Below are 20,185 nucleotides of genomic sequence, written 5' to 3' on the forward strand. Positions count from 1 at the left end.
GACTTAGGGGAGATTTGATTGAGGCTTTTAAATTTATTAAAGGGATTGATAGGAACTACAGGAAATTATTCAAGTTGAGTTCGGTTAGCAGAACGAGGGGGCATAAATGGAAACTGGCGAAGGGTAAATTTCACACAGACATTAGGAAATATTTTTTCATACAGAGAGTGGTTATTGTGTGGAATAGCTTGTCTGGACATATAGTGGAGGCAGAAAACACTGCGGGTATTCAATTCCCGGCTTCATACAGTGTTAGATACTATCTAGCTTTAAGGTAAACTAAGCATTAAGTACAGTTTAGCGGTAGGAATAGACAAGCAGTGTTGGGCTGAATGGCCTGTTCTCGTCTTACGTTATGTTATGTTATGTTATGTTATGTTAAATCAACTCTTACAGAGTACGTATGGTCCCACTCTGGTACAGACTGGGCCTATATGCACTCTGTTAGAAATGAATTGACAGTAGACATTTTGCTGTGTGGAGCCAAGTCCCAGCAAATCCTTGAGGAGAAACTGTTTCAATCTGAAAGAGATCTGCATTTAGGGCAAAGATTAATTCATGTTCCACATTACAATGAACCTAAAGCACATAGCAAAAACTTTAGGTTACTATCGTAACCCCGGTTCTCTGAAACATTGAGTGGAGAGATCCACCTATGGGGAATGACATCCGGTCATGACTCCTCAGAAGCATCCAATTGCACCAAGTCTGGCTCTGACAGACAATAGCGCATCCAATGCTACAGGAGGCACCGCCCTATGCTCACAGCTGAGAAACTGTCAGGCCAGCAAGGGCAGCCTCCCCCCTTGAGGGGAGGGTGTGTCTGGCACATCCCATGTAAGGAAGTACTAAACACAAAGCAGGTGAGGGGAGATGCGTGAGCTTCACACAGAGCTCACCCCCAGAACTGCGTGGGCTACCGGATTCCTGGTGACGTCCAGGCGGTAGAAGCGTCCAGGTATGTGGAGAAGCTCAGCCTGCAGCTGAACAAATCTCCTGCAAGGAGACCCCACGGAATTGGGCCCGCGTAGAATGCCCCTCGTAGAATGAGCCCTCAGGCCCGAGGGGGGGTGTTATCCCCTTTGAGTCATATGCCATAGCAATAGCTTCCACAAGCCAATGAGACAGCCGTTGCTTAGAAATGGCTCTCCCTTTGCAGGGCGGGCCCCTGGCTGGTCGCTCTTTCTGAAAGCCTTTCTGAAAGTTGCTTGTGTCTACAATTTATTACAAAAATCTGGATACAGCATTTATGCACCTCTTCTCTAATCCCATACACTCACTCACATAGACTATATAGGGCCCAGGGTCTTACCTGAAATTATAGGAGCTAACCGGAAAATGTCAGAGTTCATTCGCTCATAGGGAGAATCCTCCAGTACGCCATTTCCTGAAAATGGCATTAAAATCTGTAAAAATAAAACTAACAGATACTTGTATAACAATACACTACATGAATACGGCCAATTTCTATAATGAATAAGTCTAACTTGTGATGAAAAATGACTTGAAAAATATGTATTGAATTAAATATTGATATTTAAGTTTTATTTCATATTTTCATTTATAGGTCAAAATCTTGATACACACTGTGAATTGATTAGTTATTGATATGTAAAAAATGTATTTGCTAATCCATAACCCTTAATTTTTTGTGTCATTTGTAGTCAATTCCACTGTTCCACAGGTGTACCTCTCTGTCAGCTTTCCCTTGGTGGTGGGAAATTTTTTTTTAACATTTTCCTCAACAAATTTCAGGTTTTCTTTTTTTAATCCTAATAATAACAGTAATACGTACTTACCTACTACTATTACTACAAATAATAATAATAATAATAATAGTTTTCGGAACCACTGGAAAACACCAAGGATTGACCTAGACATTCCTTCCAATTGAAAAATTATGTCAAGGAATACATTTTCATAAATCTAAAACGTTTGCGTGGCTGTGTTCTCCGTTTTGAAAGAATGTGGCGCGCTCGAGCATTTTAGAATTATTCTGTGTATGCAGCTGTAATTGCATCAGACAGTTGGGCCGTCAGTAGGCTATAGCTAATTAGGCATATTGTTTAACAACATGGACTGTGCGCGACGCCGATGGCGTTTGTTTGCCGAGGTCTGCTTACTGCCGTGATAGCTAGTGAGTGCCCAAATTGGTACACGTCTTAATTTAAATGTAGGCTATCGGCTTTATCATTGGTCCGACCCCCCCCCCCCCCCCCCCCCCGCATTCAATCATGAATTCTAATCCAATTGCCAAAGCAGCCTCCCAGCTGTAAGTAAAGAAATCCGGTCTGAACGACTTATAACAGTAGCCGGACAAAGCAGATTGATGATGACAAACTGCACTTTACGCACAGACGTGGACGTCTTTTTGTTGCTGAAATGTACATGACTGCTGTTAAAGTGATTCTTGAGAGGCATAGGCTATGCTATGTTAGGGCAAATAGTAGCGGCGTGAAAAAAACTTAAGCCAGCATTTACTCTGGATGTGTTGAGTTCGCGTAGGCCTACCTAGTAACGTCTGGTATATACTCCAGTAAATGCGCAAGCAGTTCTTTTCTTTCTTCATGCCCCGTTTATATCTGCAGTTATAGAGCGGACTCTGCTTGATAGCTTCCATCGCGCTTCTGCACTTGTCCTCCGCTTCGGGTCCCACCAACATGGTGAAATTGCTCTCTTTCCCTAAAGAGGACAGCCCGTCTCCTTCAGACACTGTTCGCCTCGCTTTCACGCAGTCCAGTCACCCATGCACCCTGTTTTCCCCACAGTCTTCGCTTTAGCTAGCAATAGGTTATAGCCAGTGACCGCAGTCTACTTTCATGCAGAGGATTCTACTTTCAGATAATTCTTCATTTAAAGATCGTGTGTTGAGCGGCTGTGGAAGTTTTTGCATGTTCTCGTAGCCAACAACGAAACGCAGAACCGCATTTAATGCGCTGCTTCAACCAAACGTAATACTTCATTAATATTCATTATGGTCATTGGACTGACGTAATGTTTACACCGATTATAGGAACTGTAGGCTACTATAGGGGGTGATCGCCTATTTTGGAGTGAATTATAGGCTAGTTATTTTATTTAAGTTTGCGCCACGACATCACCTATAGGCTACAGGCTGGATTTCTGATGCAGGTAATATGTGATTTAACCTAGATGAATGTGTAATTCAATGAACGAAGAATGCGTACACACTCATATTAGCCTCGATATTAGTCTCGTAACTTGAATCTCATGAAAAACACGTTCTCAACGTACAAAAATGCCAAGTTACTCACACATACAAGACATGCACCGTCTATAACTCATTCATTCAGACTGCCAAAATCCAGGCCTGCCATTAAAACTATTGAGTAAAGAAAAGCAACTCTACCCAATATTTTCTCATTGTCCGATACTTTGTGCTACAGCCCGTCTCCTTCAGACACTGTTCGCTCGCTTTCACGCAGTCCAGTCACCCATGCAAGCCAGCACACCCTCCTCGGCAGACAGTAGCACATCTGTGTGGGAATAATAATAGGCTACTAATAATGATACTACACAGTAGAATGTCCAGTGTTAATAATCAGAGCACATATGAGTGTAATAGGGACTATATGCACTCTGTAAGAGTTTATTAAACCCTGAACATTTTACTGTGTACTACTACCACTACTACTAATGACAAGAACAATAATAATCACCACCATCATCGTTATCATCATCACCATCATCATCATACACATTACAAATGAGAAAAAATATATTATAGTGACTCCTCAATGACAGATGGACACTTTTTTAGAGTGCCTCTTTAAACTTGCGAGTGTCCAGAAACTGTTTCCACCTGTTTATGTCAAAAAATTGTGCATAAATAGTTGAACATTATATATTGTCATTCACAGTGTATGACCGCTATATCCGGAACTATGCTATACTACAATGTTAAGTAAGACATTCTGAGTTCAAAAAGGGCTGAATTATGTTATTACATTACATTACATTACATTACAGGCATTTGGCAGACGCTCTTATCCAGAGCGACGTGTTATCAGCAACTTACCCAACACGGGCAACATGACGTAATAAAGCTGTGATAATCATTGCGTTTCTGCCCGTGGGAATTGAAAGTGTTGTACAGCGGTTTATTTGAAGACAGGAAGGGATTAGAATTTCAGTTCCACAGATAGATCCACTTTGTCCCACTTCAGATCCATTGAGACTCCGTTTAAAAGCAGGGTGCCCCACATGCATTCAGGAGATTTCAAACAATTAACTGGTTCTTAGATCACCTCGACCAGCCCTGAGCAACTGAGACACCGAGATCCCGTACAGATCGTAAACGAGCTACTAAATTTACATGAGCTAAAAAGCCAAATAAACTAAGCAAACGCGCAAGTGGTCTCCGAATTACGACTGTCCAAGATTTCAGACGCGCTCTGAGCATTCACTGACACGCAAGCCACTGTAGTGAATTTCAGCTTTAACCCCAACCAGCGGCAACTGTTGGTGACTCGCCGCATGCTCCTCCAAGAGAACACTGAGATGGCAAAGCGCTCCGTTTTACCCTTTTGATTTCTTACTCAGATACTCTTTTCCCACAGTCTTCGCTTTAGCTAGCAATAGGTTATAGCCAGTGACCGCAGTCTACTTTCATGCAGAGGATTCTACTTTCAGATAATTCTTCATTTAAAGATCGTGTGTTGAGCGGCTGTGGAAGTTTTTGCATGTTCTCGTAGCCAACAACGAAACGCAGAACCGCATTTAATGCGCTGCTTCAACCAAACGTAATACTTCATTAATATTCATTATGGTCATTGGACTGACGTAATGTTTACACCGATTATAGGAACTGTAGGCTACTATAGGGGGTGATCGCCTATTTTGGAGTGAATTATAGGCTAGTTATTTTATTTAAGTTTGCGCCACGACATCACCTATAGGCTACAGGCTGGATTTCTGATGCAGGTAATATGTGATTTAACCTAGATGAATGTGTAAATTCAATGAACGAAGAATGCGTACACACTCATATTAGCCTCGATATTAGTCTCGTAACTTGAATCTCATGAAAAACACGTTCTCAACGTACAAAAATGCCAAGTTACTCACACATACAAGACATGCACCGTCTATAACTCATTCATTCAGACTGCCAAAATCCAGGCCTGCCATTAAAACTATTGAGTAAAGAAAAGCAACTCTACCCAATATTTTCTCAATTCTTTCAGGTCACTTGGCCCTGTGTGTATAAGCATACAGTACATGAACAGGCCACACATATGTGGATGGCTTTCTCACAGTCAAGATTGATTGAATAGGCATCTATATGTCCAATTTGTATTGGTATGTATGTATTTCGCTGCCCAACCTTTCTGTTGCGTGAATGATTGTATGTTTCTTGGTATAAATGTCTGTTCGTAAATGTGAATGTAACATGCTGCGAGGGAAATGTCCCCATGGGGATAAGAAGCTCTCTATGTATGTATGTACAATATGTATTTTACATGCAGTATTTATTGTACGTAGCAAATATACAAAAACTTGTACATTTACTCAAATTCAGTTCAGAAGCAAGTATAAACATATGTTTTCTGGAGAAATGTGCTTCCTGTAGTTACTCACCAGCAGTTTTCTACATGAATTTCAATGTGTTCCATGAGGCAATTGGAAATATTTGACACTTTGATCTGACACAAAGTTTGCATGACATTGTAAAATGGTAAGATTACAAAACACAGGGCCAAGTGACTTGAAAGAATTGAGGAAATATTGGGTAGCATTGCTTTTTTAGGTGGGCAACTTGGGCGCAGTTTCGTCACTAGGAATGGTGTCACCCAGTGCGCTCGACGGGGGAACGGTGCTATTATTAGCATAAATGCTATTATTATTACAATTTTCCTAATAGGAAAAGGAACGGTGTTGGCTTTCGTGCCTGGGTGCGTTTTGTGCAGGTGGGAGGGGACTTCACTGCTGCATTTGTTACAAAATACTCCTGCAGGTATTAGACAAGCAATACTAGTTTTGTTATAGCCTGATACATGATAGCAAGCTTTACAATGTTGTGATGTGAACACAGCGTTAATATCGTTAGCTAACGCCCGTAGATACGTGTTCATTCTACAGTCAATATCTGTGACTAAATATTGAATAAACATACAACCTTACCAACCGTACATTACGCGTAGAGATGTCGCTTTTGAGTGGTCATATATTGTATTGGACAATCCGTTTGTGAAATATACGCGCATTTGTGACGCCTGGGTGCCTTCCAAAATATCTGTGCGTAATACCACACGTGTTGATTACGGCGTTGTCCCCCTTTTTAGTATGGTCTGGCTTGATTGACAATTCATTTATTCAGAAGATGAGAGTATAAGCTTTCTAACAATGTATAACATGTCTATTTTTGCTTTTGGAATAGCGTTTTATAGGTCAGCGTAACAAAATATTTTCTCATAATCGCATTCACTTACGCACACTCTGTGGTAGCATTAAAAGAGGCTGCACCTAATGAAACGTGGTCAACGATTTTTCGTAATTTCTTGGAAAATGCTATTATTATTATTGAGGACTTCTGTGCATAGCTAAGCTATATGTTTGCTGATAGACCTAGCTGACATCATTTTCTGGAGCAAAACAGAAGCGAATAGAACAGTATCATTGCTTTACTGTCTCTGTCTCCATCTACTGAACATAGATAAGATTTCATCATTGCTATGTAAGAATATTTCGGTTATATGCTGAAAATATTTCGGTTATATACGTTATTTTTTAAATTGAGTGTCTTTAAATAGGTTAGTGGTATTATATAATGTGGATATTTCACACTGTAATGTAAGCGTTAGTTAGTAGTGTAATAGTTTTTGTGAAGCAAGCAACAATGATGACGTGAGAGTTGGAACATTGCCAAAATCTGGTGGACGGTTGAAAATTGTTTTCATATTGTCCCATCCCCATACAAGAAAACATACGAGAGTACAGAGTATAGAAATACATACAAGAGTTAATTATTACACATTTAGGTACTGTACCGCTTTGTGTGACAACATTTTTGCATTATTTTTTAATCTGTTTCATCTCAAACCTTCATAAGGGGCTCCTTCATATGCTGTATAATAGACAAAAAAAATGTTTTATTCATTTTTGGAGAGGTACAGTACAAATATCAGCTACAAAAGGCAATGAGAGTTGATGAATACCGTGTCCTAAACCTATAAGATACATCATAAATCTGTATTAAAGGCCCCACGCATGAAATATGGACTTTTGTGTTTATGTGTTGACCAATGTGTTTATGATTAAATTGTTTACTAGAGCACATAGATCTAGCCTCTTAATTTTGCTCTCAAAGTGCACCGGATTGATGCATTTAACTTTAAAATGTACAAAATTTTATTCCGGGGAGCATGCCCCTGGACCCCCCTACAGGGTCCGAGGTCCACCCACCATCTCACAAAGTCCTAGGCTACTCACAAAGAGAAAACAATCAAAATGTAACCGTTTATTTATTAATAGCGTATAAACAGTCCCGTCAGTATTCTGGTATTCAGTACAACAGATGGTATTTTTAATGAGCATAGCAGGTGAGAATTTATGCCAGAAGGTATTATTAAGGTGCTATTTAACAGGAAGCCTTTGGAACGAATGGGCTCTTTTAGTAGCTTATCCATGATACTCATGGCTTTTTGTATGTACAGTACCCTCACTGTTAGAGTTTTGCAAATATTAATCCAAGCTTCTTGCATACTGTTCGTGCAGCAGAATGCTCGCGACGGCGGCGCGAGCTGTAGCCTGTGTGTCACTAGAAAACGATTTTCCCCATCAGAGTAGTAGTAGCTGGTTCACCACCAGTCCTATAAAAACATGCTTCTTTTTTTTCAGTGAAGGCAGCAATCAGCAAATACCAAGGAAAGATAAAAACAACAACAGAAGAGTTAAACTATGCTAAGAATCAACTAGAGGAAAAGGTTTGAAAATACTGCACCATTCGACAAACACTGTAACTTGCTCAAAGAAAGAGAAAAAACCTGCTCAGCTAAACTGATTTAAGAATATATCCCAGGAGTGGTGAGTAGTTAAGCCATCCCTGAAGTGTCATATATTACTGTTATACACAGGGACAATATGCAGTTGGTTTATATTAGGATGGCAGGCGTACTGTTGTTCACCAAGATACCGCTTGTTAAGCCGTGACGTATCGACCTTCCGATAATACTGTTCAAGGTCCAAGCCTCTGCTGCTTTGGCTGAGGCTCTTTCCAACGTGCTGCAGTGGTGTGTCCCTTGTTGTTTGAATAGATCTGAGTCCAAAAAAACTATTCAATTGTCATTCTACCGCTTTCCTTACAAGAAAGAGAGAGGAATGGCTGCAGTTGATAATTAAGTTACAATTCTTAAACGAATGAAGAAAAACAAAGTTTGGCGCCAGTGGGTGCTAACGTTAGGTAGCTGTTTACATCCAGTTCTTACCTGTCCTTATCAGTTCTCATTATGCATTAGTGCACGACCTGTCTACATTACAGTTTATCATTACTGTACACCTGCTACCATATATTCTTAACACTGTATGTAAGGAATAAACCACGACGGGCTGTCCCGTTATTGGAAAATAATGGTAGTTCTATTATTTGCACCGTTGTTAAGCAAAAACCTCGTTTTTTCTATGAAATCAACGATTCTATCAAGAAAAAATAGTTCCTTCTTGTTTTATACCATACAATTAGCACCAATTTTGGTCATTTTTGCCATTACATTATTTAAGAAAACAACATGAAACCATAACTCAATTAAATTAATCTCCCTAGCTCTGTCTTGCTTTTTTTAAAATGTTGCGGTCTAGTAGTGTAGACATTGCGTTTTTCCAAGACACTCTGAAACTGGGTTTGCAGTTAGCTTTATGATAGGTTCGCCGTCACTTGTCACCTAGCCAATATTAAAATTCTGGGTTTTAGGAATGATCTCGCAGCATGCTTGTTATGCCGGCTAGCTAGCTAGCTAACTATTGAATTGTATTCAAATCAGCGGTTACTACAAACGGAATCGTTCACAAAGATACGGATGAAAATGCCTATTCTACTGTCCAAATAAGGGATCCGTATTTTGTGGGATGGTTGGCATCCCTAAATGAAGTAACTAGAACCGTGATCCAACGTTGCAATCTACTGCGAAATTGGACATTGAAAAGGGGAGGGGACGTAACAACAATTCAAAATCGAAAGAATAATGTTGCTGTTTTAACTGCTTTAAAATGCTGGATTTTGTAGCGCATTGATTTTATTTGAGTGGAAAGAATTTAGACCCTTTTTAACCCTCGGTGGTGCCTCACTAAAGAAGGAAGTGATTGTGAAAAAGTTCACAGGTTCGGCATAGGCGTACATATATGTCTATGAGGTTCGGGATCTGAAGGAACGTTTGGACCAAGGGGCAAAACCACACTTAGTTTTTGAAGCTAATTTCCTGGTTGCTCACTATGTGGTTGGCTCCAGTATAGGTGTTTTCATATCCGGTTTCAATGTAAGTCTACGGTACAAATGCGGTCAAAATGCAAAATACAATAAGTCAATAATTTTTTCTCACAAGAACAAATAGTCACAATATGTGTATTTTATTCGTCTTGTGGCTGTCCATATGTCGATTTCATGATTTATTGTGTCATTTGGGCACTGTTATGACATTTGTTGTGGACCAATGAGGTACAGTTTGCGTCATTTCCTGATTACTGCGGAGGAATAATATACAGGCTACAATACAGGCTACAGTCTATGGTCACTGGGGTGGGAGGTGGTGCATTTTGGCTTTGACCATAGACCATATAAAAATATGGACGAACTGCTTCACGACGTCACCCACTGATTTGCTATGGTTAGTGCTCACTGGCGCATGAAGCCCAAACTAGGGCGCAGCCACATTGCCAGTTGCAACCAACGCAAGTGGAATCCTCGACTACCTTACATGGTAATTAGACACGCCCACGTCTGGACAATAAGAGTGGCCTTGCAACCACAGAACCGTACTGTATAACATTTTTAAAAAGTTAATTGTGCAAGATACATTTAGTGTTAAGATATTTAAATAGAAAAATTGATATAATAGATCACTAGCTAACTACCTAGCTAGTTATATAGACAGACAGATAACAGAACTCTAGATAGCTAGACAGATATATCACGAGATAACTAGCTAGCAAGTTAGCTAGATGGACAGATAGATCGATAGCAAGACAGTAAGCTTACTCCCCCTAACTAAGTAAATCCCCCTAGCTTGTCTTCTTAAAGAAGCTTCAAAACTGCTTACAAATCTGATTTCACCAACAACATATACAAATTATAAAAGACGAGACTTTATGACAATCAACTGAAACCCCGAAATGGTCAGAAATCGCGTTTTGACATAGAACCTTGTTTATCTGAAAATGTCTCAAACCGAAAGAACTGGAGAGAACAATCCTTAGAATAGTGGTTAGTACAGTTGAACGCAGCACACAACATTTTTGGACTTTGGACTTTTAAATAGTCAGATCGTATGTAGCTAGCTAATCGGAATAAAACGACACAGCATCACACTGCCGCTGAAGCACTCTGCCTGCCTGCGAGGATGGGGAAATCCTTATGGTCATACGGTAGTAAGACAAGCTACATTGCACGCACTGAAATTAACCCAGATTTGGGAATTTTGGCTGAATTATTTGAAAAAATCAGACCCAGGGGAGACATTACAGGAGATGGGATTAACTAGTTAAACCGTCATTTCTTGTGTAAAAAATTATTGATTTTATATTTCCTCTCAAAATATTGGCCTCTATTCAGGCTTTCCCCATTGATTTAACATTGGATGGGCGGGGTTTCAAGTTCTTTTTGCAACCAGGCCTTGCAGTTCACGCAGTAGCCACTGGGGTAAAAGGCTTCACTCATAGAGGCGAGTTGTTGCCCCTTGGCCTTGACATTGCGGCTCCGACTCATCGTCCACGGTCCACCTGTGCGAAGTCAGAAATTAGACGAAACAAATCCAACAGCTGCATTAGACGACCATAAAATAATCCTCCTCTGAAGTTTTTTCGGTAGCCAAGTCATTTTTACTATTTCCTTTAGCCTACTTAACCAAATAATTAGTTGGCAGAAAGCGTAATCAGCTAACGCTTATTTGCTATATTTGGTAGTTCGCAACTTCGGCTACCAAGCCATTTGACTAGCTAGCTAACCCTAACCGGCAAATATTCAATCTGTCAGACGTGTTTGACGGCTTGTCAGTCGTGTACATTCCGTAAATGTCTACCTGGGCCATGCTTCACGGATGTGACAGAGCTACTATAATCCCGATTTTGGGATAAACACTGCAAAATTTTCAGTTTCACGAAGCAAATTAAGAGTCTTAAGGTTTATATGCTGGATAACATAGGCTACAACACACAATGAAATCACACACACAGAATTTAACAAAATTAACCATCATTGTAAGACTGGTATTTAGAAAGGAACATGTTTTTAGCATTTAAGAGACCGACAAGAGTATTTAAGCCAGTGGTTCTGTAAGAGGGGAGTCAAACTGGGACCCAGAAAAGGCTGGCATTTGAACGAGCCTGCACGCTGGGACTCATCCTGTACTTCAAAGGACCCGAGAGCCTTGTGATAAAACAATAGGTTACTCGGACTTCCTCTGGATGAGCAGGCCATTTGGCTCTCTGGACTGTTACCCTCTGGACAAGACTGAGATAAGGGGAACTGGACTGGTTGTTTATGGTTGTGTGAGCAAGCCGTTGGCTCTCTGGATTGTTGCCATCTGGACACAACTATGATAAGGGGAACTAGTCTATTTGTCTAGGGGTGTGGGTGTATGTATGTTGGGGCCATTAAGGGTGAAAAGATCATCAGGCCTCTGGCAAAATGGTGGGGCAACTGCTCTTGACAGTACCACAGTGCCCTTATGTGGGCCCCTCTGTCATCACACTTTTATTTATTTTCTGGATCTGGACTCTAAACCATCTGTTTATCATATTCATATATATATCATATGGGGGGGCGACATAGCTCAGGAGGTAAGAGCGCTTGTCTGGCAGTCGGAGGGTTGCCGGTTCAAACCCCGCCCTGGGCATGTCGAAGTGTCCTTGAGCAAGACACCTAACCCCTAACTGCTCTGGTGAATGAGAGGCATCAATTGTAAAGCGCTTTGGATAAAAGCGCTATATAAATGCAGTCCATTTACCATTTACCATATTCACAAACTCCGTAAAACCTTACAAACCATGCACATGTTTCATTATATTACTGTATTATGTCATATGTAGTAATAACATGGATTGCAAGTAAAATGGTTCAACAAAAGGGTATTTTCATGACAACTGCACCATAATATGTGACGGGTGCTGGAGAAAAGGTCCGCAAGTCGCAAATCTTGAAATCGCGCTAGGAGGCAAAAAAGGTTTAATTTTTTTTTACTGTTTTCCTTTTTTTCATATTACGAAAGCTAAAGTGTTGAAGAAGTCACTCAATAGAATAAACAACATTTTAGGGTCACTAAATACTTATAATTTGTCAGCAAAGTCGGCTTGTTTTAGAGATTCTTACAGCCGGGTTTTGGAGGCGTGAAGGGGTTGCAGTTTAATTAGCATGTTTGATTTTGTTGGCTATTGTCACTTTGTTTCAGTCAAGCCACCGCCCATAAATAAAGCCGTGTGGTAGTAGCCTATGTTTGTTACTCTGTGAGGTTGCTACAATGGCGGATGCTCAATCAGTAGGTGAGAGTATAAGCTTTCTAACGATGAATAACATGTCTAATTTTGCTTTTGGAATAGCGTTTTATAGGTTAGCGTAACCGAACATTTTCTTACCATTCGCTCTATATATGGTAGCATTAAAAGTCGTTGCACCTAACAAAACATTGTCAACAATTTTCGTAATTCCTTGGAAAATACCATTATTATTGAGGACTTCTGGGCATAGCTAAGCCATATGTTTGCTGATAGACCTATCTGACATCGTTTTCTGGAGCAAAACAGAAGCGGATAGAACTGTCATTGATTTACTGTCTGTGTCTCCATCTACTGAACATAGATAAGATTTCATCATTGCTATGTAAGTATTACTGCTCAAAATATTTCGGTTATATACGTTATTTTAGAAATTGAGTGTCTTTAAATAGGTTAGTGGTATTATGTAATGTTGAAATTATATCTATGTTTCATCTTAAACCTTCATAAGGGGCTCATATGCTTTACAATGGACAAAAAAAGCATTATATTCCTTTTTGGAGAGATTTTGGATTTGTTTCTGGACCCTTAGCTATTTTAGACCAGTGCTAATAATTTAGACATTTTGGGTAGATTTGGAGATGCTGGGTACACGGCTTAGTTTTTGCTTCATAGATCTTTAGTAGTTCTACATATCCACCCTTAGATTTTATGAACTTGTGGTCAAGAAGTTTTTGATCCAGGACATGTATACTTTAACCCGCAATCTCACAGTATTTCATTGCAAACTAAAAAAGGAGCAAATTAATTTTAGATTTTTTGCCTTGACCATTGCATTTGTGGCACTTTATTTCTTACAAAATTATGAATATAAAGTAATATAAGCTAGTATTATAAATGGTACAAATGTATTGCTTCATTTAAGACATTTTTCTAGTCTCTGTGGTGTTCACATCTGGAGTTATAAAGCTTTAAATATGGTAATCCCTAAATGGACAAGGATTTACAGGTACTCTAGCGGGGGAGTGGTTGGGGTGGAGTTAACTAGCTATTGTTCCCACCCATTATCTCCCTGTGAGAAGTGTGAAAAGTTCAAGATCTTTCAAGGGGATTTTCTCTGCTACTTGATTTTAGGAGTACCAACATTCAAATAAGCATATCTTCTTCAACTATTTTCAGATTTCAATGTATGACACATCATTTGAAAGTTTATAATCTGCACTTTCATAATCTGTAAACAACTGAAAAATGACCTTGCCCTACTTGCGGACCTAAATACCAGCACCTGTCACATATTACATCCCCTTGACATGTTTGGTATGGACGTATTCAGGGAAATTTTGGAAATCTCCTTTTCCCAATTTCCCCACTAATTGTTTTGACAACAGCCCCCAAACGGTGGGGCCCTAAATCCCAGATTTTATCATTAGTCCAGGTTAATTATGGCAATGCCGCCTAGATCAAATGCGGGATTTGGCTTAAAAGGAAGGGAGACAAAGCAAACAAGGAAGATCGTAATCGACTTCCCACACTGCACATACTCTGTGTTCTGTGCGTAGCTGAACAGGGAAGATCGCAATCGACTTCCCACACGGCACATACTCTGTGTTCTGTGCGTAGCTGAACAGGGAAGATCGCAATCGACTTCCAACACTGCACAGGCTCTGTGATTTCGTGTGTAGCTAAACAGGCTGGGTAAGAACTTTTTACTCTGTATTTATGTTTTAAAAACCTTCCATATTTTAAATTGACTGTGAATTTGAAGCTAATGACCTACCTGCCTGTTAAATAAATTCTTCTTATTTTTAACTTGCGTGGTCTTCATGACTCTAATCCATTGATCTTCTTTTCAGCCGAAATTCCAATTAAATACTCAGGGGAACAATTATGACTAGGACCTACTGATCAGGGTTTCTAGTACAGCGAAAGTCTTTAGTGAGGTCCTCAAGTTAGATAGGCGACCACGATCTGCCCGCTAACGGGATTGGTGTTGTATTGGTTCTGGTGTTTTGGCTTAAGAGGACCCATGGGCGTTATACGCCGGTTCTTGTCAAATTCGCATTAAGGAGCCCGATAGATACACACTGTCCTGGGCTCATAACTATCTATGCACAAAGGAAGGCATGTATTATGGTGGTCAGCCTCCTACCCTCTGTAGGCTTCACCGAACTGAGATTTAACAATAGTGCTAAACCCAGGAGCATATACTGAGGAATGATGGCACAAGATAGAGTCGAGTGTAACCACTCCAAGTTCCACGTATAGTTAAAACCAAATTTTAAATTCTAATTTCATTTGGAGTCAGATTATTACGAAAGTAAAACCTAGTAACTGTTACGCTTACTTGCAGCGGTCATAGATATTTGATGTGTTGTTCCGCTCATTTGTGAGTATTCTGATGCTCCCATTGGAATATTGACGGTTCGGCGAAAGATCGATGTATCTCTGATGACAGCATAGCCCCGTTTGTGAACGGAGAGTAACCAGAATGTTACTGGTCCGTTTCAGGCCAGTCTTAAGCGGGATATGAAGCAAAGCATTCATATCTGACCCGTGGCAACGGAACCAGTGCATTCTTAAGTATAATTGTGCCCTGTTCTTACGAACAGAGAAAAAAAATAAAAAACATCTCCGGTTTTGAATCACACCAGCCAGGGGAAAACACGCGGTGCCTTCCCCTCCAGCTACAAACCCTCATTGGTCTAGCTGTGAGGTGTTTACAGTTCTCATAATTGGTCCTGGGGGCTCCTTATATTGGTATATTGGCTTTTCTCCATTGGTTTTGGTGATCTACAAGAAGAAAAAAAAATTAGAAATTCAATGTACATTATTTTGTCTTGCACCAGGTGGAAAACTTGCTCTACAAAGTGCATTGTCATATTTACACGCCTGCAGATCAGTTATTAAAATACTTGGTAGATTTGTTAATCACCGCTGACAGTGTTAATATTTTATTCGTTTAAAAACGTGTTTCCTGTAGCCTAAAGAGGGGTGTACTGAATGATCTCTGTTTACAGAGCATCTGCTGTAGTGTATAGATCAATTGCGAAATAATCCAAAAGTTAGCAATGGTGCAAAAACAGAAGAGCAAGACACGTGGAAGCAATGTCAGGGAGAAAGACAAGTTTTCTGAACAGCAGCTAGAACTCTTGGTGAAATTGGCCAATGCTAACTTGTTGAGGGAGTCTAAATTTGAGACATTGAAATACAAACTCAGATATGGAACTCATTCATACGTAATGTCAGTACTGTAGGTGTTTTTGACTCAAAGGAGCAGATGTAAAAAAAAATGTAATGATCTTAAAAGAAGGACCAAAGAAAAAAGTCTTTAACTCAGACATCAGGTGCAGGGATCCTACAGTTGATCAGATTCAATGGAACGTAGTGTAATCTATGATCATCAAAGTGTGACACTGCTGTGTTGCTAACTCAATTGGCTAACTCAATTACACCATTTTACAAACATAGTTACATTTAGTTTATTATATACATTGTGTCACATAGCCTATGCCTAATAATAGCATTTGCAGTGACACAAAGCAGCAATTTGATTTATCACTTTGGAAAATTCCATTGCCAGTGTTTTTCAGGCAACGTTTAAGGGAGCTGTCCAATGGTTTGAAACTGACTGCTATTCATATTGTACTACTGTGTCGGCTCCTGCCACGATTGTAACTGTCCTATTGCAACAGAAAATGTTCTTGCTGAAAGCTAAGCACTATTGAAAGAGGCTAGCGCTCTATCTCAGTGTGCCAAAGTTTTTACTTTATTTTTATATTGTTTCTTCTTTATTGAACTTGGGGGTATTTTACTGTTGTACTTTTATTCTTAAGAACCACATATTCTATTGGACCTCATGTCCACTGCAATGGATATTCAATCAAAAACTATTTTTGAACATATTTTCACAGCGACGTGTTTTTTCATCCAAAAACTAAAATACATTAAAAATTTTCTCTGCCGGGTCTCAGGAGGGTATACCGTCTCTCTTAACCAAAAAAAGTGTACTCTTGGATAGAAGATCTGCATTCTTGCACGCCTAACATGTTAGGTTAGTGTGTTCTTGTAACTATGATGGCTGCCATCGTCATTAATGAGTTCACATATTGCCTGGCTTTTACATAGATTGGTCATCATAAAAAATCCACGTGTATTACCAGTGGTGATTTGCAATCAACAGTGTGAATTGAACACGCCCTGTATTGAGCTCCATTTGCAATGTTGTTATTTTTACACTGTTTTTATGTAGATACTAAAATTTTAATATGCAGCAACTCTTTCTCTGGTAAAGCAATTGGTGGCGTTTTAAAACCAGTGTTATGTGACTTGTGACATTTTAATGGGCATCACTGTGCTTTCGAGTTTTTGTCTGTGGCTGATGAATGCCCACTGCTATGATAATAGTACAATATTATCTGACTGAAAAATGTCCACTGCTGTCCAACAGAGATGGAGCACATGGCGCAGGGCAATGCAGGAATTCTGTCCTTGCAGGCAAAGAGGATGGCCCTGCAGGGGGAGCTCTCTGAGTTCGAGAGACGTGTCGAAGGTCAGAGGTCATGGAGAGCCATCATGTGCCATAGTCATGGACCAATAAAAAGCTTTTCTCAGAATTTCCGAGCACTGGGCTGCAGCACAGTATTGCGCCTCATGGTTTAGAGTCTGGTCCGTGCTCGCACCGGCTGTGGCCACCAGCTCTACAGAGTGGTGCACATTTGCTTTAGCATCACTAGAGAGGGAAGGAATTTGGTGAGCAGGTAATTCCCTGTCTCATCACAAAAGTGACTCTCCTATGGCCAGATGGGATGTCTATGTACCTCTGACTATACATTGAAACTGTTGAGAAGCAATGACTGACAACATTTTAGAGGAGAGTGAGTGCTTTCTGCTTCATTCAATAGAATGACTGGGAATCAAATTCAATATAATTTGGAGAACAAAACAATGTAGGCCTATGTATTTCATATCATGCACCCTCAGCAAAACACTAGGAGTGCATGATATGAAAATTCTTCACTCTTCTGGAAAGGCTTTGTACTAAATGTTGGAGCATTGCAGCAGGGATTTGCTTCCATTCAGCCAGAAGAGCATAAATTAGGTGCGGCAGTGATTTTGCAATTAGACCTGGCTTGCAGTTGGTTTTCCAATTCATGCCAAAGGTGTTGGATGGGGTTGAGGTCAGGGCTCTGTGCAGGCCAGTCAAGGTCTTCCACACCGTTCTCGACAAAACCATTTCTATATGGACCTTGCTGTGTGCCAGGGGCATTGTCATGCCGAAACAGGAAAGGACCTTCCCCAAGGTGTTGGGGAAGCACAATATTATATAGAATGTGATTATATGCTGTAACATTAAGATTTGCCTTCACTGGAACTAAGGTGCCTAGCCCAAACACGAAAAACAGCCCCAGACCAATGTGTGTCCAGATATTTTGGTCATATGGTGTTTTTGCATTATATGAGCCCTTGACCATAATCTTAGTTTAGTGATTGATCCCAATAAATTTGTATTAAGATATTAATTGTAATGAATTACATTAACTGTGTAGATGCAAACCCCAATAAGTCTGTGCATCCCTACAAAATACTTATTCTTTCAATGAGCTGGTTACAGATAACCCATATTACCTTAATTGCATGGGCCAGTGAATTTTCACTTTCCGAGGGTTAGTACAGGTGGAGTATCACAATGCTCTACTCTTGTCTGTGCCATAAATACCTTGGAAATACTACTGTGACTTACTGTATGTGTATTATTTAATATTATTTAAAATTGAAACATTAACCATATTTCATATTAAAATAATGTGACACGGGCACAATAAATAATGTTTTTATTGTATTGATTTTTGATGTAGTTCTGAGTGTAGTGTCTCAGATTTGTCTGTGAGTCTGCGGCCATTGGAATGTTAGATGCAAATTCCCTGTGTGTGTGTGTGTGTGTGCAGACGTGGACACACAGCTTGGGGAAGCGGAGGCAGTCACAAACTGTCTGAAAGCGGAGAGAGCAACAGTCAGTCAGAGGCCATCAATCGACAGTGCGTTTGTTATGTGAGCCACAGCAGAGTCTCCCTGGTGATACTGTATCTTATCAGTAGGGCACCAATTTATCCTGGGCTTTTTCTCACATGAAATTCGATCATCCCACTGCCAGAGGGCGATAGGGCCTTTTTGCTAGTCAGTTAGCACATTGCCCCTACACCAGTAATCTACATCAATTGCCACTAATTAATCACGCGCAATGACACACATAGTGCAGTGCATAGACATGCATTTTCAGTGTTGGGTGGTAAAATATTTCGTTTTTTTCCCCAAGCACTCGGAAGTATAAGTGGAATTAGATTACCTGCACAAAAATTTACATAGCACTAATTATAAGAATGAAATAGTTTTCAGTGGTGTAGGCTTATAAAAATGAAAGGCAAAATAGATTACCTCAAATGACTCAATAAATTTCATCATGGTCAGTCGGTTTTCAGTAACTGTCATTCTGTGGCGGTTTTTTTGTGTGAAATTGTCGATAGGAAGAAATGCATCTTCCTGCTTGCTGAAATAACAGAGTTGACTGGGATGGACAAAGTACCCCTTTGCCTTCTGAGAAATATTTGGAACAATTTTGTCACCTCTGTCCCAAAACAGTATAGAGTATCAGTGCAGTGCTGTCAACATGTGACTTGGATTTTCTGAGACATGCAATAATTACATTATGGAAATCAACCTCAGTTCACTAGGCAATGTTTGATCCTATCTGTGAATGAGCTTTTATCAATGCAAGATTAACGGATGTAATTTAATTTTCCTTAAAGAAAAACGTTCAAAACATCATTGTCTGTTGACTTGTCTGTGACCATTGCCATGTGGTCAGCTGACTTGACTGGCTCCTTTATCTTTTATTTAGATCTTTTCTTTAGTCATCAGCAGGCACACATACAGTACTTTTGCCAAAGGGAATGGCTCTGCCGTACCTATTTGAAAATGCGCAAAATTAAGAACCTTCAACTTTTCATGAGGAACGTTCCTGCTTTAATTGGCAAAAAAAATGTTCTCTCACTCTCCACCTCAGTTGATGTGTGGTGGGCGTTCAGGTAGGTGCTACACTTTGGTGGTGGTTGAGACAAGTTCCCCCTCATGACTGTGAAGCCCTTTGAGAAAAGCACAATATAAATGCAATGAATAGCAGTAATGATAATAATAGTGGTGTATAGCAGTAGTCCTGTGGTGTGTAGCAGTAGCCCTGTGGTGTGTATCAGTGACTCAGTGGTGTGTAGCAGTAGCCCTGTGGTGTGTATCAGTGACTCAGTGGTGTGTAGCAGTAGCCCTGTGGTGTGTAGCAGTGACTCAGTGGTGTGTAGCAGTAGCCCTGTGGTGTGTAGTAGTGACACCATGGGTGTAGCGGTAGCCATGTGGTGTGTATCAGTGGTTGTAGTAGTAACTCAGTGGTCTGTTTCGGTAGCCAAGGGTCCTGTTCCACATATGTTGCCAAAATGATTCAGGATAATTTGATGCTTGTCTTATCAAATTATGGAAT

General features: G+C 40.1%; 1 pseudogene; it reads right to left on the reverse strand.

Moving 5' to 3' along the window:
• Positions 1 to 916: 916 nt before the first annotated feature.
• On the reverse strand, positions 917 to 19,787 carry LOC118217334 (annotated as a pseudogene).
• Between the last annotated feature and the right edge of the window lie 398 nt (positions 19,788 to 20,185).

This window comes from Anguilla anguilla, chromosome 2 (genome assembly GCF_013347855.1).
Source record: "Anguilla anguilla isolate fAngAng1 chromosome 2, fAngAng1.pri, whole genome shotgun sequence".
Classification (NCBI taxonomy): Eukaryota; Metazoa; Chordata; class Actinopteri; order Anguilliformes; family Anguillidae; genus Anguilla; species Anguilla anguilla.